We start from the raw sequence: 19097 nt of genomic DNA on the forward strand, positions 1-19097 counted from the left end.
GTGGAAAATAAGAGGAGGGGCTGGGATTATAGCTCTGGGGCACTGCACCTGCCTGCAAGTGCAAGGTTGTGAGTTTGATCCTCAGTGCCACACCAAAAAAAAAAAGGAAAAAAAAAGAAGTTGAAATCAAGAAAACCAAAATTATATGCCAAGATTTCAATACACATATCTTAATAAGTAATACAATAAATTGCTATAAAATCAATAAAGATTCACAACGCATAAACAATTTTACCAACTTAGTGTAATTGCTATTTATAGAACTCTCCAACAGTACAGTTCAATAACATTCTATTGAAGTGCACTCATAGCACCAGACCCCACAAGGGAATAAGGTACAATACATTTAAAAGAAAACAAATCATGGAAAGTATGTGCTCTGACAATGATAGTGCTAAATGAGCAACTGATAACAGAAACATAAAAAGCACCAAGACAAACACAGGTGAAATATTCCCAGTGGTTTCCAAACTAAGCAACACTCTTCTCAATAACTCAAAAGTCAAAGAAGAAATTATTAAAATAACTGAAATAAATGACAACACTTTAAAATTAGTGGTATTCTATATATATAGAAACATATAGCACTAAATGTCTATATTAGGAAATAGGAAAGTTTTCCAAAATATGACTTCAGCTTCTACTTTTAAAAAACCTAGGAAAAAGTGTTAAATCCACCTAGGATAAAAATAAAAATCAAAGTAAACAATCCATACCACAGAAAACAGAAAAACTTGATCATATCAAAAATCTGGTTCTTTGAGATAATCAATAAAATTGATAAACTTTCTGAACTAATCAGCAGAGAAAAATTAATAAGCATTAAAGGAGATAACCACCAAAGTTTGTACAGAAATTAAAAGAATATTATCAAAAACTTAATGCCAATAAACAATTTAGATGAAACAAACTTCTTGAAAACCACAATCTAGCAAATTTCACTCAATAAAAAAAATGTGATGATAAATAAATGACACTCTGTCAATCAAAGAAGTTCAATGGGAAGTTTCAAGCTTTCCCAAATGGAAAACTTCTAGTTAAATGTGTGAACACAAAGAGTTAACTCAACCTGGAAAGCATGTTAGAATTTATCTAAATCAAGTAGTACATAGCATGATCTCAATTTAATAAAAATATTTCTATCTCTGTATCTATCCCTCACTTGAACTATATATCCATCTAAGCTATAGAGAATGTTCATTTAATAATACAAACTAATTCTGAGTAGGGATTTGAGTCAACTTTCCGCTTTCTTCTTTTTTACTTCATAAGAAATTGGTGTGGATCATTTTCATATTCTACTATAATAATAAAATCACTATTTTAGAAACTGATAAAGACTGAAGACTCAAGTTCATGTAATGTCATAAATGGGTAGATAAGAGTAACTTCAAAAAGTAATGTGGTGGCAAATGCTTGTAAACTCAGCATTCTGGGAGGCTGAGGCAGGGGATCACAGGTGACTTAGCAAGACCTTGTCTCAAAATAAATGAATAAATAAAAAGGACTGGGAATGTAGCTCAGTGCAAAAGTTTTGGTTCACTCCACACTAACACCAAAAAATGTACATTTCAAGCAGAAATATACAATCAACAGTGATAGTGTTGAAGGCAGTTAAGTTAGAAATATTATAGGCAGTGTGACAGGGCTAGGTCCTCCATGATACCTGGGAACTGCAACTGCGGGGAGGAAAAGCGGAGGAGACTGACAAAAGACCAAACAAATGCACCCATATCCTGAGGACTGATACACTAAATAGTTCCCATCGTCCTAGGGAAAAAGTCACTGCTCCTTAAGAATGCCTGCTTTCTACCTGACTGGCTTCTCCATTTGTCCCTAATGTAACCAATCTTACCTAAACTACTGATCTTATTGGCTAACAATAGTTATGTCCCACCTTAAGCCCAACTGGGTTCCCAGTCTCCCCCACCTTGAACCCATAGTTTTACTCTACAAAAGTCCCTAGAAAAGACAGAGTCCTTGGTAACCTACTCGGGACTGATCAAGTTTTTCTATTGTTTTTCTGTTTTCTGTAGTAGGGATTCACACAGAGACTTTCTTTCTCTCAATAAATATATTGTGCTCTTAACCTCCATTGTTCCTAAAATTCATTCTTTAATTTTAGAGAACACGAGCTCTACTAGACATAGTAGGTTGGGAGTTTCATTCCCCTATTTCAATAGCTGCACAGAAAGTTCGAAAAGCAAGAGAGTTAAGAACAAGCCAATTGGTTTAGTAATTGTGAGATCAGTGCAGCTTCCCTAAGAGAGGTTTTCTAAGTGCAGATGGAAAGTACACATTGTCTGGCAGTGAGTACTGAGGCAGTAAAGAAAAATAGTTTAAACCGCTTTATTGAGCAATTGGGCCCTGAAAGTATAGTATCTATACCATCGTGTAACTATGAGAGGAATTGGAAAATTATTACATTTTTACTGTGAAATAAAAAATAAATTAGATACTGAAGAGAAACCATCTAATCAACTCATATAATTGTTATAAAATACCAATAGAGAGAGTAACGTAAGGCCAACATCCACAAAAGAAATGTGTTTCCATTCTCATGTAGAAGACTAGAGATTATGTGAGACAAAAGACAATTCTAGCTTCAAAAGAAAAGCAGATGAGACAATTGTCCTGAAAGAGAATGATGCATTTTTCCCTACAAAATAAAATTGATACAAAAGACCAAAACAAAAACATCTTAAAAGCAGCCTATTAAATATAAATGCTCACGTGATCAAATTAGTCTTACTGTATCATTAAGATTATAAATTCTTTACAAAAGTACTTTGCATACATTACTCAGAAATCTTAAATCTGCTTTCCAAAGTCTATCTATAGAATTTCAAATTGTGTTTTAAATAAGTTACTGAAGCTGCGCTGGAAATCACATTCCTCACCGCATCCTTAAGAATGATTATCCTCTAGCTTCACGTTTTAAACATGGAAATCAGTAAGTTGATTTCAGCAGAAGTGAAACATTCTTTGGTGTATTATCAAAATTTATATCCTATAGACATTTCAAATATCTCTTAAATTGCCAATTTGTAAACATATTTTTAAAAGCCCTAAATTATCAGTTAAATTTTATCTTAACTATACATTGAAAATGCCCATCATAATATTATTCTATCCACTTGAATAAACGAAAACTTGTGAGTTACCTTTTACCCAAGAAAATTTTCAACGTAACTAAACATTGTAGATGATCACAAAAGAAACAGAACTGACTCGTAAAGGTGACTTCACTGGCTCCATATTTTCCACATACTTCATTCTCCTGCTGGAAACAGAATGAACAATGCCAAATAAATCCTACGAGTCTTCACTTTATATTTCAAATTGTTCACCAATAAACATCTTACATCGTCTGTGGAGTCCTATCACTCCAAGATGCTGTATATCCTCAGATATTTGTCTTTTTATGTTTTGTTTTTTGCTGGGGGCTTTTGTTGTTGTTTTGTTTGTTTTGTTTTGTTTTGTTTTTTGCGGAGAAGTCTCACTATGTAGTACAGGCCTGCCTCAAATTCATAGTGATCCTTCTACCTCATCCTCCTTAGTGCTGGGATTGCAGATGTGCACCTGGGTTCATGTATTTAGTACAATTAGCTTTAGAAAGGATTATGTTAGTCTCTGTTTACCTCATCAAATCAATAGGGTTGATTATACCAAATACGCCTATATCACTGTACCTTATATCAACTCTACTGAAAAAGTCTCATTCTAATCATTCAGAAAATGTACCTCGTGGCACTTGACTAAACTTATTTTTTACTTCATATTCTGATATTCTTTAATATTCACTATATAATAATTCTGTATTATCTGCTTTCCACAAATAAGGACACTATTGACAACTCTTCTCTAGAAAGTTTCATAAAATAAAACCTGAGCTCAATAAAAGGAGGATTAACAGGCTCTGCAACTGAAATTCCAGAGTAAAACTTATTTCAGGCATGCATACAAAAGTCTAAAGTCTTAAGTAATTCACTGGACTCAGTTCCTTGCCTTTGTACTTCTCATCAGTTATCACATTGTATGAGTTTTTTTTTTCCATGCAAGATCTATCCAGAGGGTGAAAAATCTAACTTCCCACAGCTCCAAGTTTATACTCTGGTTAAGTCTTAATTTTAGCAAAGGCCTGTGGATTCACTGTTAGCTCAGAGGGCTTTAGCTTGGGTCACTTGCCTTGCCCTAAGCCAATTAATTATTTGGTCAAAAGGATCTGGTGTTATCCAAACGAGTTAATTCTGCAGAAATAGCTAAACCGCATAAACTAAAAATAGATGGCATGTAATTCTCCAAGGAACACAGAGATATCCTACTAAAGTAGAGAAAATATATGCTGACCATGCAAAACCAACAAATGTCTATTACATAAGTTTTGGATGTCTCTTATTGTAGAATTTTAAAAATCAATTCAGCAAAATCTTTTTTTGTGACCAAAAGCACATCTATTTGGTATAATAAGAAAATACATTATTTTACAAAACTTGAAGTCAAATCTAGGGTAATTTCTGCATGGGCTTTAGATAAGTTCCTTATCTTCTCAAGCCTTATTTTCAAGTATCAAATATGAATGATCCCACCAACTTCACATGGTTTAAGGATAAATGTTGATATTGGAAAAATATGCCATAAGACAGGAAACCTTCAATAAACATTAGTATTAGATTTATGTTGAACCACTAGGATCTAGTAATATCTAGGAATGGAAACCTAAGCTTAAACATATTCTCACATATCCACACACAGATCAAGATACAGCCTGTATTTAAAAGAAAATCTATGATACATTTCATTTTGGGTAATCTGAATCTTCAGTGCCAAAATACATAGAGTTTCCATCAGAAACTACCATGTTTCCAAATGACAAAACCTGCCAGAAGAAAAAAACAAGTTCTTCACCATCAAATTCTATAAGACACTAGTAACTAAAGAAAGTGGAAATAAAGAAATAGAAATGTGTATCTACACACAAACTTATTTACTATAGACATAAAAGATATAAAAATATCTAATATAAGCAAAAAGCAAAGCAAAACAATGAGAAAATAAAAACAAATTTTAAAATATTTCTTTTGCTGAATCAACAAAAAAATGAGTTAAAAAAAGTTATCAGTTTTGATATGGGCTCATATCTTCATTTTTCTCATCATAAAACCCCATTCTCATATCACCCAATTACAAGTTGAGTTCAAATAAGACTTTTAATCCTAAAGAATTTAAAGATAAGTCAACAGTCATGTAGGGAATAGCCTTGATACTACCTCCTATTGATTTTGTCTTCTGGTCCTATAACACTGATCCTTGTTGCTTTCCTCAATAAAACACTACTTGTTTTACAGTTACAAGGTTTTCTTGTTCTGAATTCATTTTTCTGTATAATCCCAACCCCATAATCACCTTTATTTCATTCACTCATTGTTTAATAAATATGTATTGAGCATTTGTTGGTTTTTTAAACACATTGTTAGGTACCATACACTGACCTCATTTGCAACTATTGGCTATTTCCAGACTGCTCTGGTCCCATACTTTGCCCACCTACTAAAATAAGAATTGTTTACCATTCTTCCTTCACCAGTGGTCAAGGAAGCATAAATAATACCCAAAGACAACACACTGTGTTTGCACCCTCCATATACCACAACAGAATCTGTCTAGAAATTGCCAAATACATGTGTGCATTTGTGCAGTATTTAACATTCTAAGACAAAAATTCTCGGACCCCTCTTTGTCTAAGGTACACCTTAAACAAAAATGAGGGAGCTACTGATGCTTCTATTCCCTTCCAAATGTTTCTGATACTCACTTATCACTCCCTCTAGACCTGCGTCTCAACCATACCACAAAGAATGCCTTTTTAACGCTCAGGTTGTGGCCCTCCCTTGACTGTTAAGCTCAGTCATCAAGAGTTTAATCTGTACTCTTTACTATCAAATTAGTTAATAGACTAAATTCATTTTGTTGTTACTGAATACCAAGCTATAACATAATGATGACCAACAAGCAGCACTTTACAGCTCTACAAAGCGCATTCACAAGTATTATTTTAGATAAAACTCTGAAGATTTCACCAAAAGTTACTAAGCTGCAAGTAAAGGGGGTACAAAAACCACACTAGGGCTTTTTTGTAAGCATACTCAACAAAAGCTGGTAATGGAAACACCTACTCTATCTCTGAAGGTCACTGAGAACCTAACTGTATGGTACTCTGATAAATGATCACTTCTATTAATCACAAATATAATGCACAGTCTGATTTAAACTTTCCATAGCTTTCTGCTGTTCTTAAGAAAACAATTTTCACAAGTCCGCTGGGACATCATGATTTGGTTATTCCATTTCCTGTTTTACCATGCATGTTTTTCCTATCACTTCTCTGATTTCTCCTTCACTTCTGCTGCCCCAATCATTATCTCCAAGTGTCACATTATCAGGTCCTGGCCTAGATCCCCGATCTCCCAAACGAGTGTATGGTAGAGGTTTAAATAAAAAGAGACAAATTGTATGGTTTTAGGGCTCTAGGAGGGTCAAAACTCTTTAGCTGAGCTTGACACTCTGTGGGCTATGACCATGACTTCTCTAGATCAGCCCATTTTTATTAGGATCAAAGACAAAAGGCAAAAAAACTGAGGAAAGTGCAGGAAATGAGTAAGACCTTGGGAGTCACTTTAAAGACTTCTCCAAGTAGTAAATTATGCCAATTTAGGAGAACCATCTTATCTCCAAGATGACATTTATGGTAGGATTGACACTGTAGGAATAATTTCTGCAGCTGTAGTCTCTATCTTGTTAATTGGGGTTGAAGCCAAGTGTCCACAGCTGTGGCCTTGTCTTGCCCTTTGAGGTATCTCTGGCTTCACAGGTCACTATAGGCCTCAGCCAGGACCAGTGATTCATAGAGGTGCACTTACAATGAATCAGCTCCCATCGCCAGGCAAGGGGCTGAGGCCTAGGACAGACTCACAGATAAACACAGAAAGCCAATTAGTTAATTTAAATCCTGCTCAGAGCCGCTTCATAGTGGTCTCCAACATCACACTTTACATGGGATCTCTGTACTCAGTTTTCCCTCAATAATCCTCCTGCACCACTGCCTACTAGTTAATTCCTATGCTTCCTTCCTGTCTGTTAACATTATTCAACCCCACAGATCTAAGTGCTTTTCTTCAAGAGTTGTAGTTGTATTTGCAGTATTATGAATTTTTGGAAACTTATCATCCATAATGAGACTATAAATATAAGAGGAAGAACTGTACTTATTTTTACTCATTGCTGAAGCGAGAGAACAAATGTACTATTTAAGTATAACTCACAGGATTGCATTAGGTGTTTAGAAGGTAGGCATATGTTAGCAATTAACAGTGAGGTCTACAGTCAAAGACAGTTTCAAGTCACATCTCCTTATTTTACTACTCATATGACTTTGCACTGGCTAGTTAATCTTTTTAAGTCTTTGGGTTTTTGTTTTTGTAGTAAGAATAAAAATGTTCTAACCACACCACAGATTAATTGTATACATTTTTAAAATCACATAGAAGGTAAAAATAAATGTGCATTCTTTCCCCACTGCCTACCACCATATGAAATATAGATTTTATATTTGGAAGGAAAGTATGATAGTTAATTAAATTCGTCAACTTGACTAGCCTAAGAGACAGGTAGATGACTTCTAAAATATTCTTTCCAGGTGTGTCTGTGAAAGTGTTTCCAGAAGAAATGATAACAAGTAAACTGAGTCAAGAATATCTGCCCTCGCCAGTGTGAGTGAGCATCATTCAATCTATTGAAGGTTCAAACACAACACAAAAGTGGAGGAAGAGTAAATTCTTTCTTCTTGAACTAGGCCATCCATAGTTTGAGTCTTCAGACATCAGAGCTTAGGGTTCCTGGGTTTTTCAATTCTGAACTTGCACCAGCACGGTGCACTTCAGTTCTCAGGCCTTTGGACTCAAGATTATATCATGAGGTCCTCATGCCTTCAAACTCAAACTGAATCGCACCATTGACTTTCTATATGTAACTGTAGCCAGCATTTGGTGGAACTTCTTGACCCTGATAACAGTGAGAGCTGATTCCAGTAACATGTATGTGTGTCATTTTGCTTCTGCTTCTTAGGAGAACCCTAATGGGACAGAAGATGACTGATGTTTTGACTCTAGAGTCTTCTCAATAAAATCACATAAGTACAACCTTGACTATGAATCATGTACTATAAAAGGATAAACTCAAAATGTGTCCTCTGATGCAGAAATATTGAAGTACTGGCAAGACTAAGTAACTCATATGAAATAATGTGAGGGAGAAATTAGATAGAGATAGCCTGTTCCTTAAATTCAGGATTAAAGAGTAAATTGAGAGTCTCTGCATAATTAAAAATTAAATTCTCCCTGGAACATAAACTGAAAGTTTAATATAATATCAAAGGTGACAATGAAGTAACACAGCTAAGTAACTGTAAATTCTACTCTAGGATAAGTCAAGGGTGAAGCCATGTAGGAAAAACAAATACCCACACGCACAATCATTTCCCTCTGGTATCAATTTAATAGACAATCTATATCTTACTTATGGAAATTTAGTGTTTCTTATATTTCAAATTTATTATCTCATTATTAACATTAGATATTGTGAATGTACACACTTTACTATACTCTTATATTTTATATCATTGGCCTAATTTTAGAAAGAACAATGGATAGTATAGATAATAAAATCTTCAGTAATTAAAAAGCAAAGCAATATAAGGTGCAAATAATTTGTATTTAGGAGCCAAAAATTCCAGTTAAAAGACTGATAATGACATTCGTGCTTCTTATTTCACTACACATAAATCATTTGTGTTGGTAAAACTGTTCACAAATTTTAATGCTGTCTTTGGTGCTTTTCTCCATTTTTCTTTCACTCACTATCTCTACCTGGAAATTATTTTAATGATTTTCTGGAATCACACTATTGAACAGCTGAGCCTTCTAAATGGTTCATTGCATCTCAGAAACATAACTTTGCTTCATAGGAGATTTTTATTTTATACCACAAAGATGTTTAGATGAAGAACTTGTAATAGAAGAAGCAGCAAAACTCCAGAAACCCATATAATCACTTGGAAACAGTCATTATTGCAAACAGTACACATTTAAACTATCACATTGGAATCTTAAACTCAGCACAGAGATTAAATACCAGTAGAAAAATAAATATGGGTTGAGAACTAAAAATGTTTTTCCTTCAACAATGAAGAGAGTGTGTGTACAAAACTGACATCAAGAAAAAGCTAACCAGAGACCAAATTGATGCAAATAGGATGCCAAGCAAAACTAAGCCTTCTGCCAAAGATTTTCCCTAGGAGGTGAATAACATTTTCCATAAGTCTATGGAAATTGCAGAACTGGTTTGGTAATAAAATGATCTTAGCCACTTTTTGTATGTGTGATTCAACATTTCTGTTCTCTATTGAACAGTATAGGTTACATCAGAGGGGAGTCCATATTTATATTCAATGAAAAGATTAGCAGCATGTTAATTTGCTTGAGAAAATTTCACCATATGAAAGATAAAATATGCATTCTTAAAGCTCCTTTAGAAAATGTAAGACTATTTATAGAATTATAGTATAATTCTTCAAGATTAAATATAAAATTTTCAAGCAGAAGCACTTCGTATTACATGATGCTAATTTAGAGTATTATAATTAAAAGTTTTATTATAATTTTCATAAAGTTACATGCTTAAGCCAACTTATCACTAGAAAGTTAGATAATCATGGAAAGTCACAGATTTTTTAAAAATGTTGTCTGTCCAATCATTGCTAACATGCACTATAGGTGATTTTCAAGCAACAGGAAAATGTAACATGTAAGTAACCTCTACTTTTGTCTTTGACTCATCTTGAGTTATCTTCTTTGGTACTCAGTGTGTTTATAAACAGAAGCCAAAACTCACTGCTGTGTTTACTGTTCACATTTTACTGCATAATTTCCAGAGATTAGAAAAGCAAACAATCAAAGTCATGGAAAATACCAATGATGCTGTGAAATTACAGTGATGCCCCTAGCTGGTCTCCAAAGTGTTCAGGGGAACAGAGGCTTTCAGAAGTTTGCTACCATGAAGCCAAAGTAGATTCTGCATGGAGCCCCATGCATTTCAACACTGAAGCAGTGTACCTATGCAGCAGACTATCCTGAACAGATATGGAAATTGCCTCTACCTTTGATCAAGTACCTGTTACTCTGAAAAATCAAATTTCATATTCGTTATTTTTGAGGTCAGCACAAATGCCTTAATGGAATTTTGGCCTAATTAAGAATTGTTAAAAGAAGTCTGCCTTCCTTTGCTAGTTAACATACACACTTCACTGAATCCACAGCATATACTCCCAAGATCCTCTAGAAAAATTAAGATTTGTTTTTCTGTTTTAGTCTTAAATTAAGTGTTCAGGGTCAGAGCCACTTCAAAACTGCTTCTACACTAGGCAGGGTGGCACACACCCAAAATTCCAGGAGGGGAAGGAGGTCTGAAAGTTTGAAAGAGCGCTGGCAATTTAGCAAGACCCTGTCTCAAACAAAATGTGTTTTAAAAAGAATAAGGAGGTAACTCAAGCCCAGATCAACACCTTGGGTTCAATCTCCAGTAAAGAGAGCAGATATATATAAAATTTTATACATAGTACTTGTATATTTACTGTATTATATAGTATAGTACAGTATAAGAGGCAGATGATGGGGTGTTTGTTTTGTTTTTAAATTTAAATCTTTACCTTTAGGTAAGTTCCTGCTTTGTCAATTCTTTTTCACTACTCCTAGCAGCTCTCACTAATTTCACCAGCTTCTATCCCACCTCCTCTATACTTTTTTTGTATTATAACTATAAAATTAGACAAAACCACAGGCTACTTAAGTAGTGCTCATTTCAACATACTGTATATTGTATTAAATATAGACATTTGTTTTCAGTTGTTTTACTTTTGCAGAAATCAAATTTGCTACAACAAAACTTTTACACATCCTGTTGTAACACCTTCAGTTACAGTTTATGTTAGTGAGTATTAGAAGTCAGCCACTTAACAAAAAATTTTCTAGTCTGTTTATTATTTAGTCTGCAACAGAATTTTTAAGGATAAAGAAGAAAAAAAAACACTATAACAGACTTAAGTTCAACACCCCTAAAATTCTTTAAAAACACCAAAAGAAAAGCACAAAAATTTAAAATACAAGCATTTACCTTTTTCCCTCTCAGACCACATTGAAAGGGACTAGAAGGGCAGAAGGAGAAGATAATAAAACATGAATAAGTCAGGAAAGCAGCACGGTCAGGAAACCGTGACTCCTCTTCCATGTCTAGTGGAACTGGAGAAGGCAGGGAACTGCTGGGAGTACTGTAGGGTGGAGGAGGCAAACTGTGGGTCAAAGACAAGGGCTACAGGCAAGGTGGGACTGTTTTGTTCGGAGAGACCCCGCAACAATCTCCCAAATACAGGCTGGAGGTAGGATAGGAGTAGATAGGGCAGCACTGAGGGCATTAGTAAAAATGACTACTGAACAGCTGGCTAGAAGTTCCTAGCACCTTTCACTTTTAGACGACTGGTAGAAGTGTCATAGAATAAAGGATGAAAACAGCTCAGCTCTGAAGAATATGAGTGGCTTGTCTGAGGAGGGATATACTTCACAGGAAGCTACCTCCTGTCTACTACTTGTGTTAAACTTCACATATTAAATTCAAGCCTATTTACCAGTCAACATTTCCATCCAAGTACATATAGTTTATATCGATATCCCACTCAGGGGAAGAATATGATGGCAAAGAGGAGCTATGCCAGAGAGTTATGTTACTCAGGCCTCCTTCCTAACAAGTAAGAATGAACAACAATGACGCACAGGATGTTTGGGAAAATCAATAGCACAAGAGAATTTCCAAGAAGTGTTGCGTTCATGTAATAAAAAATGGCTTCAGGGTCAGGGTAAGTGGAGAAAAGGCAGTTAAGGGAAACTTAAAATATGATTACTAAAAGTCATTACAAGAGCTGTAAGGTACAGTCAAGAAACTTATAGAATAAAAAGAAAAGAAGATGGTAAACTTTAAAAATAATAGTTCAACTTTCATCACTGTGCTAAACAATATGTAGAACATAGTCTACAAAAAGAAAACACAAGCAAAAAGGCAAAAAAAAAACCCACATAGTCAGAAGTATATATATTCAATAGAAATAAATCATCAATGTTCCAGTTATTAGGATCAGGAGACAAGAATTTTAAGACACCTTTGATAATTAGATTAAACAAATTTATAGGAAAACACACACTGATTGAACATATCAGGTATTCAGAAGGTAAATAGAAATTCTGAACAGGAACTACAGGGAAAGTCTAGAGCTAAAAACAAATCTCTGGATGGGCTCAAATTCTGATTGTATACTGCAGAAGAAAAGAAATAAAATAGGAAATATCAATTTAAGTATTTAAATTTAAGCTGGGCATAAAGAACAGATTAATATATTAAGTAAGGAAGGAGCAAATAAACTTAATAAATAAAAATATAATACATTTTTAAACACTGGACAAATCAACCTATCTATAGAAAAATATTTATTATACAAGAGAACTGGGACTTATGTGACTCAGCAATTAAACTAGACCAAATTGCAAATGACTTCAGATGGCAGCTGAGGAGCCTGAACATGGTCATGTGAAGTCACATTTCTCAAAGTATCATTTATGCAACATCAGTCTCTTAGGGTAAGTCTTAAATAAAGAGTTCCATGATCAGTTTCCATGTATGTGAAACTGTTTCATAGTGAATCCACCCTAAAAATTCATAACATTTTAGAAGTCGTGTCTTTAAGAAACCTATCTAACTTCATGTGATCAGATATTTCAGAGGTTTCTATTTGATTATGGTACATGTTTCTGGTAAATCTCAACAGCCCTAGGCATAGTATTCCATGGGACACATATAGGGAATGCTTTTCAAGAGGTAATAGTAAACACAATGATAGTAACTCAGACTTTCTAATGTCTAGAGAACTTACCAAAAGCTAGGAAAAATTCCAAGCATTTATTATATACTATTCGATCGACAGATCAATTTTAAATTGATTCAATGATTATCCCTGCTTTATAAAATAACCAAGGCCCAAACAGATTGAGTAACTCATCCAAGGTCCACTTGCTAATAAATTATGACGATGGATTTAAACTCAGGTATTCTGGTTCCAGAGCCCATATTTATAGATACTTGCTAGAAAATTATTAAAACTTTCTTACACATTGGCTGTTTTAGAGAAAAATCAATCAGATCCTTCCACTTTGATTTTGTCTGTTCTCTCCTCTCTCACATTATGTGTCATTACTTAGTGTGATTCCCATATATAAGGAATCATAATAAAATACAGCAAATGTTTGCTTTTTTAAAAAGTTGCAATAAAAAGCACATGGCCATGAATCCTCTTCAAAATATTCCCCTTCACTTCAAACACACTTATCCCATTATTCCTGCCACTGTGTGAAGCAGTTCTGAAAGCCCTCTTTCGTGAGTGTCTGTAGTTTCTGTCATGGCTGCCTTGACATCCACAATAAATTCAAAATGTATACCTTATGTGGCTTGTATACCTTATGTATACCATTTTGACTTGGAGGAAGAGCCAGTCTCATGGTGTCAGATCCAATGAATAAGAAGGATGAGGACACACCATAATGTTTTCATGAGTCTGCAATTCCTTTAAATAACACTCGCAGCAACATATATGTCTTTTTATTGTACCATGTAAAGACACAAAACAGTTGCTTCACACAGTGGCAAGAATGGGACGGCGTAACAGTTCAAAACAAGGGGGCATTTTCTGAGGAAGATTAACGGTAATGTCTTTTACTATAGTAACATTTTTAACTTGAACATTCACCATATATTTTGATCAACCCTGACACACAATTACAGGCCATTTAATATTGCTCTTATATGCTGGTGATTAGTCCATACATTAAAACAATGAATGGGCAATTTGAAACAATGGAATAGGTAATTTGGGGAATTATTTGAACACTTACCTACTTTCAATTTATTCATCTATTTTCCTGTTTGTGTATATATATACATTCATATAATAGAGACTATGTGATATTTAGGTTGTGTTTCTGACTTGTTTCACTTAACTCGAGTTGTATCCATTTACCTACAAATGCCTCGTTTATCCTTCTTTATAACAGCATAATATTACATTGTATATAATTACATTTTCCTTATCTGTACATGTGCCATTTCCACAATCTAGAGATTATAAACTGTGCTGCTATAAAATAAGTATATATGAATCAATGTAATACAGTAATTTTAATGCTTGAGGAAAGATACTAAATGGTGGATAGCTAGATCTCTATTTTATTTTTCTCAGAAAGCTCCAAACTGATTTTCATAGTGTTCCTACTATTTTACATCCCCACCAATGTAGAAGTGTTCCTTTTTCCTCCACATTCAAGTCAGCATTTGTTATTAGATTTTTTTAGAACAGGTATTCTTTCTGGTGTAAGAATCTCAGTGTCATTTTAATTTGCATTTCTCTAATGACCAGCAATGTTAGTATTTTCATTCATTTAGTGGTTATTTGTACTTCTGAGAAGTATATATTCATTTCAGTTGCCCATTTTTGACTAAGTCTTTTATACAGGGGAGTCCAAAACAGTATCTTCATTATTTTAAAATATAAGCTGTAGATGTAGAAGCTACTTTTATGTAATTCTGTAAAACATAACTTTTTAGTTGGGTCAAAGGACATTTTTATAGTAACCTTGTCCACTGAAAATTCTATATGTTCTCATCATATATAAATAAAAGGTGAAGCTATAGCTACTGAACTCTTGGATCCATTAGCACAAGCAGAATTTCCAAATGTTTAAATAGTTTCAGTTTCTTATCAGTGTCCTCACTGCCTTGGGTGAAGAAAAATTAGTTAACTCTCATAATGCTTTAATTTTGTTTTCATTTAATTCATGGGATGAAATTAAAGCTTATGGATATTCATTCTGTCATAGATAAAAGATGATATTATTGCAAATATGTATGTTTATCAGTTAAAATTCTATATTGAAGATTAATTTTTTGTGACAATACAAATTTTGATGGAGCACAGTGACAAGGTAAAAATAGTGACCTTGCAAAGTTAATAATAATATGTACTTGGAGTTAATGTGACATACACTTGCATCTGAACAAGTGGTGAGATTCTGCTAACAACTTTAGCTGTCAAAACATGCAAGACACTGTATATACAAACATTAAGATACTAGTTAGAAAGTATACTTATGAAAAACTATTGTTAATTTTCTGTATTTTCTTTCTTTGCTGTTCATTTGGATTTTGAAAAATGTTAAAATCTTGGAGCAACTACCTTATGAAGCATTCTTTTTTTTAAGAGAATAAACCCAATGAAATAAAACAGAATAGAGTCAATCAAAACAAAACAATAAACATGGTACAAAAACATTGCTAATTTATGGCAATAAATGTTTAAGTAAAACCTTTAAAACTTGGTTGCATTTTATTCAATATTTGTTGGAAATTTTTCATCAAAATTGCCAAAGAATGAAGAATAGAAAAATTTTAGGACCTTGAAGCTTTTGGCAAGTTAAATTTTTTAAAACACACTTGCAATTTAGTAACCTACATTCATTTCTGCAAAAGCAAAAGAGAGGGTGAGCAAGAAGTTAAATGATGAGGGTTTGAAAATACCCAAGATAAAACAAGATAATAAAAATTATGATGTTTAATTTTTTAAAAAACACATCTCAGGACTAGGGATTTAGCTCAGTGGTGTAAGTGACTGCCTGGCAAGCGCGAGGTCATAAGTTTGATCCCCGGTACCAAAAGAAAAAAAATAGCTATCACAGCAAAAAATAGGAGGGAGATTTGATGGTAATATTCTGAGGGATATGTTACTTGCATATTTTTTATTTAAACATTCACTGTCTTTTTCGATCTCCTCACATTGAGCAATCATTTATAGAAATTTCTGTCAAATAAAGACATTACAGTGCATCCCCATTTAGTCTATTCACCCAATCTGGTACTGTGTGACTTCTGGGTCTTCCCCAAAGTCAGAATGACCTCTGTGAAAGGTAAACATTTTGAATCAATTCTGCATGTTAAGGTAGCCACAGCATACAACTGAAAACATGCACGAAAGAGGACTTCCAGAACCACTTCAAAAAGTAGATAAAACAATGTTATGTAAGTGTGTTTAAAGAATGATATTTTGAATGGAATTAATGGCAGTGTATTTTTTACTGTAACTTTCTAATTTAAGTATTCACCATATTTTAACATACCTCATAACTTTGAAAATATGTATGTGTGCTTCATGTTTCTCAACTCAGAAGAATTTTATGAGTCTCCTTATATTTTGAAGAGTGTAAATATATTTCCTCCACCAGAAGGTAATCAAATTTAGAAGACTAATTTTGCAGCACCTAAATTCTATAAAATGTTCATAAGAATTATAAATTGCAAATAAATTTGAAGAATTATGTAAAAATATTTTTGAAAAAGTTACTGTAAATGAATATTAAAAGGTAGCAAGCACATTTGAAAATGTCTGCATTGAAATATTTCAATTTTTTAAAAAATAAAAGCAGACACATGGCCATCCCCCACTCAGTTATTGACCAGCTACTTCCTCCCCACAAGTATGAAAATGATGAAGTCCCCTCACTAATCTAAGAAAGTCAATTTATGTATCAACACATAAATATTTCAAAAATTCACACTATTTTGAACATCATCTGTTAAAACTTTGGTTAAGATATCATCTCTTAAGGGCTTGGTTAAGTTAATAAATCACATAGTCAACATAGATACTACATACTATACTATAAAGTTGTGGCTTCTGGCACTATAGATTAGATTTTGCCAATCATATATAAATGACATCATTTCATTGCTTGGGTAATATACCTGCAATTGAGACAAATACTCAAAGTGGTATGTGCTGCCTGGATGTTGGTATACTTGCCAATTTCTCATCGGTATGATTAACCAAGAACACAGATTCACTTGCTTTCCTATTTACATATGCTAAATTATAAGAGCTTAATGGTTCCTAAAATAAATAGATTATATTTCAAAGGCTTTATAATTTAAGTCAGCTTAGAGGGTAAAAAGTTCATTTAAACTAGAATAATTTTCAAGCCTACCACAGTCACAAGTACACTGCAATATGTAGCAAAATGACAAAGAAAAAATCTCTGACAGTGATGAAGTGTTTTTTTCAACCAGTTTCAGAATTGTTACGTTCTCCTTGATATTGACAATACTATACTATATTCCTCATCATGTACTTATTGTTTAATGAATAAACTGTAACAGTATCATAACCATGTATGGCATCACTCTAATACAGCTCAACTTTTTTAAGAGTCTATATTCTCCTTCCCAAAATATTAAGACAAATATCAAACAACTTCACCATAGTATTTAACAGTATTATTCTAAAGCCTTTTATGACAGAGAAAGGATTGGTGCACAATATCACAAAGTGGAAAGCTTTCCTGTAGCACTTTCCCACTTCTTCACGCCTCTCCAAATTCCTGTCTTTCCTTTGCAGATCAAGGTACCGGCTTGCCTACAGTACCCTTTGAATGTTACGAGTGAGTCCTTTCTGGTGTTCACAGCCAAGTCTTGCCTTACTCTGCAGAACCCCAGGGACTAAGTTACTTCCCTTTTTTCTCTTCCAGATCCTCATCAAACCTCCGATTAACTAGAGAAAAGCAAATTAATTAAACTAAGCCACAGTGGACTGTGAATGATTGATTAATGAAGTTTAACCATCCCTGGGCTATTTTTTGAAAAGAACAATGTAATGTAAGTGAATCCTTAGGAGGCAAAATTCTCTGTGATAGGGTGGGGGTAAGAAATACTAGCTTATTTAATAAGTTTTCATAGTGGAATTTTTATTCTATAAAAACTTACAAGTTGTACATTTTATATATAGTTCAAACTGAACAAAAAAGTAGCTCCCACAGATGTAAAAATTCCCTTCCAACTGATTCATAGAAAAGGCACATTTACATACTGTACAGCATTCCATGTGGCCAGGGAAGAGGTCAATTCTAAGCAAAAATTTCAAAACTGTACAAAAATAATATTTTGATATTATTTCATTATGTATTCAATATGATTGCAAACCTAGAAGCCTAGCTACTCATGGGCACCTGTGGTGAGGAATCAGCATCCGCTCCTACAGAGAATGCAGTGCTTGCTTACACAGGGACTCTCAGACCCATGCTGTACTCAACTTATGGTACACACTTAAAAGCAGGAACTAAGAACATACGTGTTAGATATAAGGTGTTCTTTTTATTTGGCAAGGTGCTTCTGTATTTAATAGTGTGCCAAAAGAATCTTAACTTTATGTTCTAAGTGAACCTAAAAATTACACTTACATAAAAATATTTTTATGTTTACACATCGTAAACATAAAAATACTTTTGGTGTAATACATCAATCATATCTACAGACAGAAAACCAAAATTAGTATTTTCACCCAGCAACAAGCAGCACTTCATGGAGGTATTTTTCAAAAGGATAACCAAAAAAACTCAAAACCCACTACTTATAACTTAGTCATATTTAATGATTTACTAATATTGCAAACAAAACACATTTTCTTCTAGAGAGACAGCAGTTTCTTCATGTTCACTTGGTAAGAAGTGGACCTATTAGGAAAAAGAGGGGAACCCACTGCTATCTCGGCATTAATGCTAAAGGCTTGCTGAAACTGTTCTTTACAAAGATCTTTCCTAAAAGTAAGTTATAGCTTTGAGTTAGAATTCTCCATCTCCAAAGTATCTGTACCCCCCTCCTTAGAGACAAAGGAAAGATCCAAGATCTCTTTAGATCTCTATTTGTGGGAGGGAAGATGAGGCTGAGTACTTCCCTTTTAGTAGGAAAAAAATGAGGAAAAGAAACATCATTTCTGACTTTTCTTTCACCTAAATGAGTAACACAATTTTCTTTTACTAGCCAAAGAACAAACAAAAAGCAAAGATTCCACAAGTAATCTGTTGCTTATCATTCTACTTTTGTACTCTAGGCATGTAAGTATAAAA

This window comes from Cavia porcellus, unplaced genomic scaffold (genome assembly GCF_034190915.1).
Source record: "Cavia porcellus strain 051 isolate PalLab524CR breed Dunkin Hartley unplaced genomic scaffold, mCavPor4.1 scaffold_14, whole genome shotgun sequence".
In the NCBI taxonomy this organism is placed as follows: Eukaryota; Metazoa; Chordata; class Mammalia; order Rodentia; family Caviidae; genus Cavia; species Cavia porcellus.